General features: G+C 37.5%; 1 pseudogene; it reads left to right on the plus strand.

The window, feature by feature from the left end:
• The first annotated feature begins 11,245 nt into the window (after window positions 1–11,245).
• On the plus strand, window positions 11,246–11,345 carry LOC113325464 (annotated as a pseudogene).
• Window positions 11,346–11,900: the final 555 nt, after the last annotated feature.

The raw sequence follows: 11,900 nt of genomic DNA on the forward strand, positions 1-11,900 counted from the left end.
CAATATGTGTGATTGAGTATAATCTCACAACTTGTTTGTGTTCTTGATAGAACTATTCACAAAGGCCTGACTTATGTATTGGTATGACTTTTATTAGTGAAACTGATCTTAAGTAATCACCTGAGATGGTACGATCGGGTTTGTGTTATGTCTAACCAAATTTAGGAAAGGGGAACCGATCCTAGTAAGAGGTGCATTACATCACAAAGGGGAACCGATCCTTGTATGAGGTGCAACAAGGTTTATAGCAGAAAGAGGAATCGATCCTATGGACATGTGCAACACGTTTTTAGGAAAAGGGGAACCAATCCTGTGGACATGTGTAACATATATAAGTTAGATACCATATATGTGTGGGGAACCGATCCTAGTAACTAGTCAACCGAATTTTGGAAAGCTAGTGTGACTATGCACAGTACTCACATGGAGGTAGAACCGAAACTTGTTTTGGTAGAACCGTTAAACCCATGATTGTGATTAAATGTTTGTTTAATCAATCACATAGTTCTTGAAAGTCAGATGAACCAATTCTAAACTTGTTTGGCAGTGTGGCAAATCGGTTTCAAGGTTGTAAGTGTGAAAGAGAACTTACAAAGTAAGGATGTCGACATACTTTGAACACGTGCTGTGAATGTTTATTTCTTTAATTGTTTAAAGTTATTCCTTAATAGCTAAAGGAAGAAAATCCCAGGATCGAAACATAAGTAAGTTAAAAATCTTTTAATTAAGATTATTAATTTCATTTTGTAGGGAAATACAAGAATTAGTAATATGCATTTACTAATTAGATTTTCCGAGAGATTTCGATCATTACTTTTGGACAACGCATTTCCAGGAATTATGGAAACCGAATTTGTGCCTTAATGAATATCTTGAGAATATTTTAGGTTTTGGAAATTCCTTGGTGTCCAAACTTCCTTTTCTATAAATACTTGAAGTTTACCTTTCTAGCAAACTAATCCTTCGTAACAACAGACTTCCTCTTCTGTTGTTGTTACTGGTGTAGCCGCCTATTCGGAGAGGAGAGTAACCTAATTAGGCGAAATCTCTTACGATCGCTCAGTTTAAAGTCTTCTTTGGGATTGAGAAGATCTAGCGTGTACCGTTGGTGGGAAACTATATAATTGCGGTTTATCTTTTGTTTTCGATTGATTTGATTGACTAACGGTGGTTGAAATCTGATTGCACCTAGTTTGTTTATGCTTGAGGATCTTCTTTTCTGATATAAGATTCACTCAAACTAGTTCAGAGTTTCGACAGGGATCTTTACACTGTTGTTAGTTCTAAAGACGATCTTGTGATAATCCATTGTTAACAGACTCCGTTCTGTGCGTGATTGATCACAAGAGATTCAAGTGATTCTATGCAGGTTTTATTGAAGATTTAAGAAGATTTGAATACAAAGAAGATATTGAAGATCTGACTTGGGTTTATAATCTTTGGTGTGCACAATACTTTTTTTGGTAAAAGAGGATCCAATTAATAATCGGTTTATCCTTGTGGTAGATTGGAGCGATTAATTTAGTAGATCGGCATCAACATAATTCTTTGGATTAAGAGTGTTGTTGGCTTAATATTAAACGATTACTTCGGTAATTGAACATAATATAGATCTAAGGACCTGACGAAGGATTTTATGTTAAGATAAACAGAAGAGCCTTTGTCCGACTCATATCACTTGGTTGAATAGAGTTGAGACCAAACTGATTTGTTGTTCCTTTATTGTTTGGAATACGAACCAAATGAATTGTTCCAAGTACGTGACTTATTTATAAGTTGGAGGCGTGGGAATACAGACGGAACTAGGTGAACTATAGGTTTAGTTGAGAATATTCAATTCCGGACAAGGTCTCGGGGTTTTTCTGCATTTGCGGTTTTCTCGTTAACAAAATCTTGCTATGTCATTTACTTTATATTTCCGCATTATAATTGTTTTATTATAATTAAAGTAAATTACACAAACATTAATTCCTATTTACTTAATAAGCAATCCTATTGTGTTTGGTTAAGTCCGAACCTTTGTATCAAGTAAACATACTTTGTTGTTGCATTGTCTCGATCTCGTATCCATAGACGATCACACGAAGTGTGAACCGATTAGTTGTATTGTCTCGACTCAGTCCATAGACAATCACTTTCGGAGAAAGGACTTATAGGTAGGAAAAGTTTTAGCTTGTGGTATATTTGGGTACCCTCGCCTTTTCAATTGGTATCAGAGCAGGCAAACACGAAAAGATCTAACAATATGTGTTTGGTGCGATCCAACCTATAAGAATTGAATCTAATGTCTGATTCAGTTAACGTTATGCAAGAGTATGAATACACAAAAGTTGAAGATGTTACTACTTCGTTGACTCATGATCCAAGAGTTACGAAAACATCTATGTTTATCTTTGATGAAAGAGAAGATGCTGATAAAGAGTTGATAAAACTCCTAAAGCCTATAAAATATCTGTCTTCTAAAGTACCCATTTTAAAGACAGGGTCAAATCTTCTTAAACATGAGATCAGAGAAAAAGAAATTCAACTAAATTGTCTAGCCAAAGAGAAAATGGATCTCACTGTCAAACTAGAAGCTCTTGGTAAATCTCTTATAGATAAAGAGACACGTCCTATGATTCTGACTAATGATGCTATTGTGATTTCCTCTGATGAGGAAACTAAAAGTCCGTGCTCGACTTTTACAGATTGTGATAAAACCGGTTTAATCACATCTGAAACAGATCAAGATGATGGTAGTTTTCCTAACTACATCAAGTTAGAAGAGGATGAGAAACTAGCTTCTAGATCTACTGATGATCAAACGAAATCTTGTCCAAAGGAAACTTTGAACCGATTCCATGGTGATTGTAAGGAATACAATTTTCAGTCACTTGACATGAAACTTATACTTCTTCAACATATAGTGGTAAAATTTTTGAAGGAAGTTTCTTGTCTTAAAAAAATGAAAGATCATTCCTCAGTAGAAAGACAAATTGTACCACATCCCGATAAGATCAACTCAAAGGAGTCAGAGGAGAGAGTTGATAACCGCTTCTGGAAAAAGGTTCCTCAACACCCATATCGAAACAATTCTGGTTTTGATAAGGAACGACTTCAGAAGGAAAGGAAAGCGAGAATCTCTGCCAAAACAAACAATCAGGAATTTCCGATAGTTGTTTCAGATGATCACACTAATGTGAATAATAAGGAAGTCCTTAGAATGAGAAAATCTTATGAAAATCTCATTGAAAGAATTAAGAGAGATTTATCTATCTCTGAGAAATTCACATTAGTACGTTTTCTCCACATGATCATATCTCTCTAGTTAGAAAAGATCATCGTCTTGGGAGAAAATATTTTGGGCAGAAATTCCCGAAGAGATACATGAACTATGTTTCCGATATTCACTCTAAGCTTGAAAAAGCTTACTCCGATGCAACTTAGTTGTATCAAAATTGTGCATTCTCATCCTTTTTCGTGCTCACAAACTTGGATGGGAAAGGCACAATAAAACGGGAGCACATTTGTTTTGTGTAGATTGTTTAGCAGAAAAAATTTCCGTGACACTATATGGATATCTGCGAATCCATGGTTTTCTGAAAAATGTTCATGTTTAACATGATTCTCCAAAAGGAAGCTTTATTTAGAATTTTCGAATTTTAATAAACCCTCCAACTTGTGAAATTCGTAATAAGGAAACGAAATATATTCTTTTATATTTTCGGTTTTCCAGAGGTCTTTTGGTCCGAAAGTTGTCTCTTTTAAAAAAGAAACTTTCTCTTGTCTGTATTCAGAAACTGATGTGTTTTCAAAGTTGTTGTAGTAATAAGATTCGTTCAAGACTTGTGAAAGCAGATTTTATACTTAATTTTAAATAAAAAATATAAGAAACTTAAATAAAAGTGATATGAAAAATATGGAAAAGACTGGGGGCTATGGATTCCACTAATTACCAATATCAAAGTGATTTATATTCTCTAATTATAATTATGCAAATCCTTCATTCAAATTGATCTTAATATTGCAAAAGTTGATTTTTTAGAAATAACAATTGTAAATCGAAAGTATGGGACATCAAAACCCTAGGATAGCATGCTCCATCAATTGAAATAACAATTGTTTAACAAAAACCATTTTATCTATTTATTTATCAAGGCAAATAATCATATAATAATTGCATAAATAAAATAAAATAGAGATTACCACATTTCATTAGCGAAATAGCTTCCTCCGTCGCCCCAGAGGATGGGTTTAGCTCATTATTGTGTAAAATTGCTCAAAATATTGATTCATGCTCAAAATTTGTTTACAAAGATGAAATGGAGAGAAAATAATGAAAATCGGGTTTTTGCAACGTTTATAATTGTTGCAAAACACTGTTACAAAGAACGATAAAAAAGAATTGTTGTTGTTGTTGTATCTCTGCGACCCTCGTATGATATTGTTGTCACTTTAGCATATAAGACTGCTCTATGTGCGTCTTATGTTCTTCGTGTACTTGGTGCAGCAGCAGAAAAGTTTTCTCTGCAACACGATCAATCTCCTCTCTTGTTACTCTAAACTCTCAGAAACTTTCCGTCCTTCGCCCTACTGATCCTCTACACCTTTTATAGCCTGTCACGCACAAGAAATCTCCCTCATAACTGTGAATGATTCTTCATTACTCGGCATTAAGGAAAATATTCTCGGGAATATTTTCTCACTTTTTTTTTTTAACTTCCGAGCCTTGATTTGATCCAAACGCACTCCTTACACGCTCCAAAATATGTTTACAAGGCTGTATACCCGTGCAAGGCTGATATCTTCACGCCACATCCACCAGAAAAACCGTGTTTTGTTCACTCCTCTGTTTTCTTCCACACGAGATTGTAGCCAATTTTAACCGAAAATATCAATCATACCATGTCTGTTACGCTCCATAAAGTCATCCCCATGAATAACAGCCGTTGAATCTCTTCCTAAGATGTCTTGAAATCGAATCAAAATTATGTTCTTCACTGCCAATATTTCCCGCCAAAACACGTTTTCAAACTGAAGAAGAAGGGGTGTCCCCCTATCCTGAACTGGGATGCGAATAGCAGGTGTCCAACGGAGGTGCCTCTTAACCAATAGTGAGAGTCCGAATAACAATTGTCCTCCGGGGGTGCTCTGAGCAACTTTTCGAGCCGAATTTTACAACAATATTTATTTCCCAAAAAATACCTACAAACACACAAAACACCATAATAAGTAAGAAATCGAGTACTAACAATACGAAACATTGAGGACAAATTAGACACATAAATGCGTCTATCAAATACCCCCAAACTTATTATTTGCTAGTCCTCGAGAAAATCTAATCTAGAAAATAAAAATGACTATACTTAGCACGTGCAACAAGCCGATAAACCACTAGGTGGTCCTAGTGGCGGATTGTTGTCTTCGGAAGGTTTACCAGAGGTGTACCCACAAAACCTTTACTCCAGACCTTAGCTATCTACGCAGAACCTTGGAAGGCACTAAAGATTCTCCTTGGTTGGCATACTCTCATTGACTACAGGAGGAAGTACCCTGATGCGAAATTCCAATTGCTGTATACGAGTTTGGACTCAACATACTAAAATTCATATATAAGTGACAGAGCTCTACTCAGATAGTTCCTGTAAATCATAACCGGAGTCAACCAATCACTAAATCATAACCGGAGTCAACCAATCACATGGAAAGATTAAGAAGATGGATAAAGAGATGGTTAAAAGTGAACGACGTTTCCCATATCTGTCTGAAGGCCTCTCCCAAGGTGAACATATCCTAATGGACTGAGATACCGGTCTGACTAATATCAACACAACTGGCATATACAAGGGGACCAGTGGTCGATAAACCTAACTCTAGGTCAACACAACTGGCATATACAAGGGCACCAGTGGTCGACTTTATTAAATTTATTCCGGTTGGTCTAATGGTCTGGTCTCTTTTTTTTTCTTTGTGTATCTCAATCACTCTATTCCACCCTAGCAAAGGTAACAACTTGAATCGTGTGCCCCACTAAATCACTTAAAAAAATAAAAATAGAAGGATTAGGATTCAACGAGATATGGCAAAACTACCATGTTTTTTTTTTTAATTCTAACACCTGGGCTCCGTGATTTTATGAATAGACTCTTTAGATGTTTCCATCTAATAAGATTGGTTCCTCAACTCCTACAACCAAGATGTTCCCATCCACTTAGATTGGTTAGTGCCAACCTTAATAAGAATAAATTTCTAGGCTCTGGAGTTTATTTATTGCAACTAAAAGCTAACAAAAATTTTCTTCCCCACCCCCAAACTTAAATCTAACATTGTCCTCAACGTTTCTAATGAAAGATAAATACCAAACAGTAAAGTAACATGAGGAATTAGTAAAGAGAGAAGTCGGGAAGATAGTACCTGGGTGAAGAGAGAAATCAAAAACTAATATACAACATACAATCGCCTCGATAGTCAATCAAGGGTAAACAGGGTCCTCCAGAGGGACCTCCTCAATATCACATGTAGGAAAGGGCTCTAAAAAGGGTTTCAATCTCTGACCGTTAACCTTCGAAGAACTACTACCATCCGGTGTCTCGATCTCAACAGCTCCATGAGGAAAGACAGTGCGAACAATAAAAGGACCCGCCCACCGAGAACATAACTTCCCAGGGAAAAGATGCAAGCGGGTATCATACAGAAGAACTTTTTGACCTGGAGAAAATGACTTTCTTAAGATATTTCTATCATGCACAAGTTTCATTTTGTTCTTATACTCCTTAGCACTATCGTAAGCATCTCTACAAATCTCTTCCAATTCATTGAGCTGGAGTTTCCTATGGGCTCCTGCCTTGTCGAGTGAAAAATTTAGCTGCTTAACAGCCCAATAAGCTCTATGTTCTAACTCAACAGGTAAGTGACATGCCTTGCCATAAACAAGCCGATAAGGCGAAATTCCAATGGGGGTCTTAAACGCAGTACGGTAAGCCCATAAGGCATCAGTAAGCCTAGACGACCAGTCTTTCCGATTAGGATTAACTGTTTTCTCTAATATACGTTTTATCTCCCTATTGGAAACTTCTACCTGACCACTAGTCTGTGGATGATACGGGGTAGCTACCTTATGTGTAATACCATATTTTTTCATCAAAATCCTAAAAGGTCCATTACAAAAGTGCGACCCTCCATCACTAATTATAGCTCGCGGTGTACCAAAACGTGTAAGTATATTATTTTTCAAGAACTCAATCACAACCCTATGGTCATTGGTTTTACACGCAGCCGCCTCAATCCACTTAGAGACATAGTCTACAGCGACAAGGATGTATAAGTTACCAAAAGAATTAGGAAGCGGACCTATAAAGTCAATACCCCACACGTCAAAGACCTCCACAACTAAAATAGGGTTCAAGGGCATCATGTTCCTACGAGAAATGGTTCCTAATTTCTGGCAACGTTCACAAGTCACACAGTAACTGTGGGAGTATTTAAACAACGAATGCCAATAGAATCCACACTGCAATATCTTAGCAGCAGTTTTCTTAGCACTAAAGTGACCCCTACAAGCATGATCATGACAAAAGGAAATAATACTGGACTGGTCACTCTCAGGTATACATCTCCTAATAATCTGGTCTGGACAATACTTAAATAAATAAGGATCATCCCAAAAGAAGTACTTAACCTCAGCTAAAAACCTAGAACGATCTTATTTACCCCAATGTTGGGGCATTCGACCAGTAATAAGATAGTTCACTATATTTGCATACCAAGGTAATTGGGTAACAAAAAACAATTGTTCATCAAAAAAGCTATCCCTTATAGGAAAGGAATCATCAGGGGAACTAACAACTAGCCTAGACAAGTGGTCTGCTAGAACATTTTCGGCACCCTTTTTGTCTCTAATGTCTGGAGAAAACTCTTGCAACAAAAGGATCCACCTAATCAATCTAGGTTTTGTATCCTTCTTAGACAAAAGATATTTCAAAGCAGCATGATCAGTATATATGATGATCTTAGAACCTAAGAGATAGGGTCTAAACTTGTTTAAGGCAAACACAATGGCTAACAGTTCCTTCTCGGTAGTGGTATAGTTCAACTGGGCATCATTCAAAGTTTTGCTAGCATAGTAAATCACATGAAGTAATTTGTTTTCTCGCTGACCTAGCACAACAACAATAGCATAATCTGAAGCATCACACATGATCTAAAAGGGTAGATTCCAGTTGGGTGCCTGGACTATGGGGGCGGTAGTGAGTAAATTCTTAAGCTTCTCAAAAGCCTCTAAACAAGCATCATCAAAGACAAACTTAACATCTTTTGCAAGCAAATTGCAAAGAGGTCTAGAAATTAGGCTAAAATCCTTAATGAATCGACAATAAAAACCTGCATGCCCTTAGAATGACCTAATATCTCTTACGGTTTTTGGGACCTGTAAAGTCTTAATAAGGTCAACTTTGGGTTTATCTACCTCTATACCCTTAGAAGATACGATATGCCATAAAAAAATTCCTGAACGAACCATGAACTGACATTTCTCCCAATTAAGCACTAAATTCTTTTCCTTACACCTAGTCAATACTAGTGACAAATGATGCAAGCACTCATCGAAATACGAACCAAAAACTGAAAAATCATCCATAAAGACCTTTAAGAACTGTTCTACCATGTCAGAAAATATGCTTATCATGCAACGCTGAAAAGTCGCAGGGGCATTACAAAGCCCGAAAGGCATGCGTCTATATGCAAAGGTACCAAAGGGACAGATAAAAGTGGTTTTCTCCTGGTCTTCTGGAGCAATAACGATCTGATTATATCCAGAGTAGCCATCTAAAAAGCAGTAGTGACTATGTCCATCTAATCTCTCTAGCATCTGGTCGATGAAGGGAAGGGGAAAGTGGTTCTTCCTAGTGACCTTGTTCAATTTCCTATAGTCAATATAAACACGCCGACCCGTGGTCACTCAGGTATGGATTAGCTCATTGTTATCATTCTTGACTACAGTAATACCGGATTTCTTGGGTACAACCTGAACGGGGGTAACCCACTTACTGTCTGAAATGGGGTAGATAATGCCTGCATCTAACAAATTAAGGACCTCGTTTCGAACTACCTCTTTCATATTAGGGTTTATTCGACGTTGCATCTCCCTAAAAGATTTGGTATCACTCTATAAATATATATCTGATGCATACAAACAGTGGGACTTATACCCTTAATGTCAGCTATGGTCCACCCTAAAGCTTCATTGTTGTTTTGAAGTATGGTTACTAGCCTACTTTCCTGATTACTATCCAGGACGGAAGAAATAATCACAGGTAAAGTCTCAGATGGGCCTAAAAACACATATTTCAGGGAATCTGGCAATGGTTTTAGGTCCAACTTAGGAGGCTCTTTTAGCGAAGGAACTAGGGTAGACTTAGAAACTGGTAGTGGTTCGAACTTAAGTTTCCATCCATTACTAGTATATAACAAAGGGATTGAATCTAACAAAGCACTCACCTCATTAATCACATTATCATCATCAAAATCAATCCCAAAGTGAGCTAGGCATTTCTCTAATGGATCCTCTAACAAAGTGTTTGGTAATGACTCCTCGACTAATGTTCCTATCATGTTCACCTCTTCTATGTTCGAGTCATCTAGTTCAGAGGGTAGCTTACTAATATTAAAAATGTTCAGCTCAATAGTCATATTACCAAAAGACAGTTTCATAATACCATTTCGACAGTTGATGATCGCATTGGATGTAGCTAAAAATGGGCGACCTAAAATTACCGGTATCTGGTTCTCTGGGTCAGGGACAGGTTGGGTATCTAGGATAATAAAATCCTCTGGATAAACAAACTTGTCAACCTCTATGAGAACATCCTCGATCACACCACGAGGAATTTTAACAGACCTATCAGCTAACTGAAGTGTCATCTGGGTAGGTTTCATCTCACCAAGTCCTAGCTTAAGGTACACATGATATGGTAGTAAGTTCACACTAGCTCCTAAGTCAAACAACGCTTTCTCAACACGGTATTTACCTATTATGCAAGAAAAGGTAGGGGACCCTGGGTCTTTATACTTAGGAGTAGTGGTATTCTGAATAATAGAACTCACCTGACTAGCTATAAAGGCTTTCTTCTGGACATTAAGCTTTCGCTTTCGCGTACACATATCCTTGAGAAACTTGGCATAAGAGCGAATCTGCTTAACTGCATCTAGTAGTGGAAGGTTGATAGTTACCTGCTTAAAAACCTCCAATATATCATTAAAATTGAACTCTCTCTTAGTTGGAATTAGAAGCTATGGGAATGGGGATCTAGGGACAAAGTCGGGCTCAATATGACCCTCATTGGTCTCTTTAGAGACTCTATCAGTCTCCTCAGTTTCTGGTTCAGAAGGGTGAACTACAACATGTTCACTATCAGGCATGGAAACTTTGTTGTCTATCACTCTACCACTCCTAAGGGTTTTAATAGCATTCACATGATCAGATGGTCTTTCACCTATTTCATTAATTCCTCTAGGGTTGGGTTGAGTCTGACTAGGAAACTTACCTCTTTCTCTTAAAGAATCATTTATCTGACTAACCTGGGTTCTCAACTCGGAAATAGCCTGAGAGTTAGCCTGACCTATTCTCTTATTTTCTTATAAACCTTGAGCAACAGATTGCTGAAACTGCACAGTGTTACGAGTTAACAAAGCAAGAGACTCTTCTAAACTCATAATCTTCTTATCCGAAGGGTTCTGAAACTATGCCGGAGCTGAAGGATTCTTAGTATAACCAAAACCTGGGGGAACCTGAGCATTACTAGACTGACCTTGATTCTGGCCCTTGGACCAAGAAATGTTTGGATGGTTTCTCCATCCAGGGTTATAGGTTTCTGAATATGGGTCAACCTTCTGTCGGTTATCAAACCTAGTGTTGTTATAAAGAGCATTGGCTTGCTCTTCAACAACATTGGGAAGGCTCATTTCTTCCACTACTACCACTAGAATGACCTAATTCCAAGGCTTCTAACCTTTTGGCTATAACTGCTATTTTGGCATCTGACTCATAAGATCCTTCTACCCTATTAACATTTCCTCTACTTAGAAGAATTTTTTTCTGGGGTTCCCTACTATTTCCCATTGTTGGGTTTTATCGGCGATTTCATTCAAAAATGTCATCGCTTCATCAACAGTTTTATTCTCAAACCCACCTGTGCATAAGGACTCAACCATGGTTGTTGTTGAATAATCTAAACCCTCGTAGAGGATTTGAACTAACCTAACCTTCTCCAAACCATGATGAGGACATTGATATATCAAGTCATTGAACCTTTCTAAGTACTTATATAAAGATTCTCCCTCTTGTTGGGCAAAAGTACATATTTGTGTCCTAATAGACGATGTTTTATGCCTTGGGAAAAACTTATGTATAAAGGCAGAATTAAGTTGGTCATAGGTTTCAATTGACCCAGAGTCCAAACTATACAACCAAGATTTGGCTTTATCTTTTAAGAAAAAGGGGAATAACCTAAGTTTCAACGCATCATCACTTAGGTTTTTAATTTTCAGAGTACTACAAACTTCCTCAAATTCCCTAACATGAAAATAGGGGTTCTCATTCTCCTTCCCTAAAAACATTGGGAGCATCTGTAAAGTCCCGGGTTTCAGTTCATAATTTGCCTCGGTTTCAGCTAACTAGATACAAGACGGACGAGAGGTCCTAGTTGGGTTTAGCAAAGCTTTCAAAGTTGCCATTTCTGGCACTACCAAAGGACTAGGAGTACTAGGGGTACTTTCCTTACGAAGAGACAGATTCTCAAAACTGAAGTTTTCAAAAACGGGGCTCTCAAAAGAAGAGTCTTCGAGCTCCCCGCCTTCACAAGAAGAACTACTAGGTTTGTCACTAATCAAACGACCTAGAGTGTTTCTTTTCCAAGCCCGTTTAA

Source organism: Papaver somniferum, chromosome 11 (assembly GCF_003573695.1).
Source record: "Papaver somniferum cultivar HN1 chromosome 11, ASM357369v1, whole genome shotgun sequence".
NCBI classification, from domain to species: Eukaryota; Viridiplantae; Streptophyta; class Magnoliopsida; order Ranunculales; family Papaveraceae; genus Papaver; species Papaver somniferum.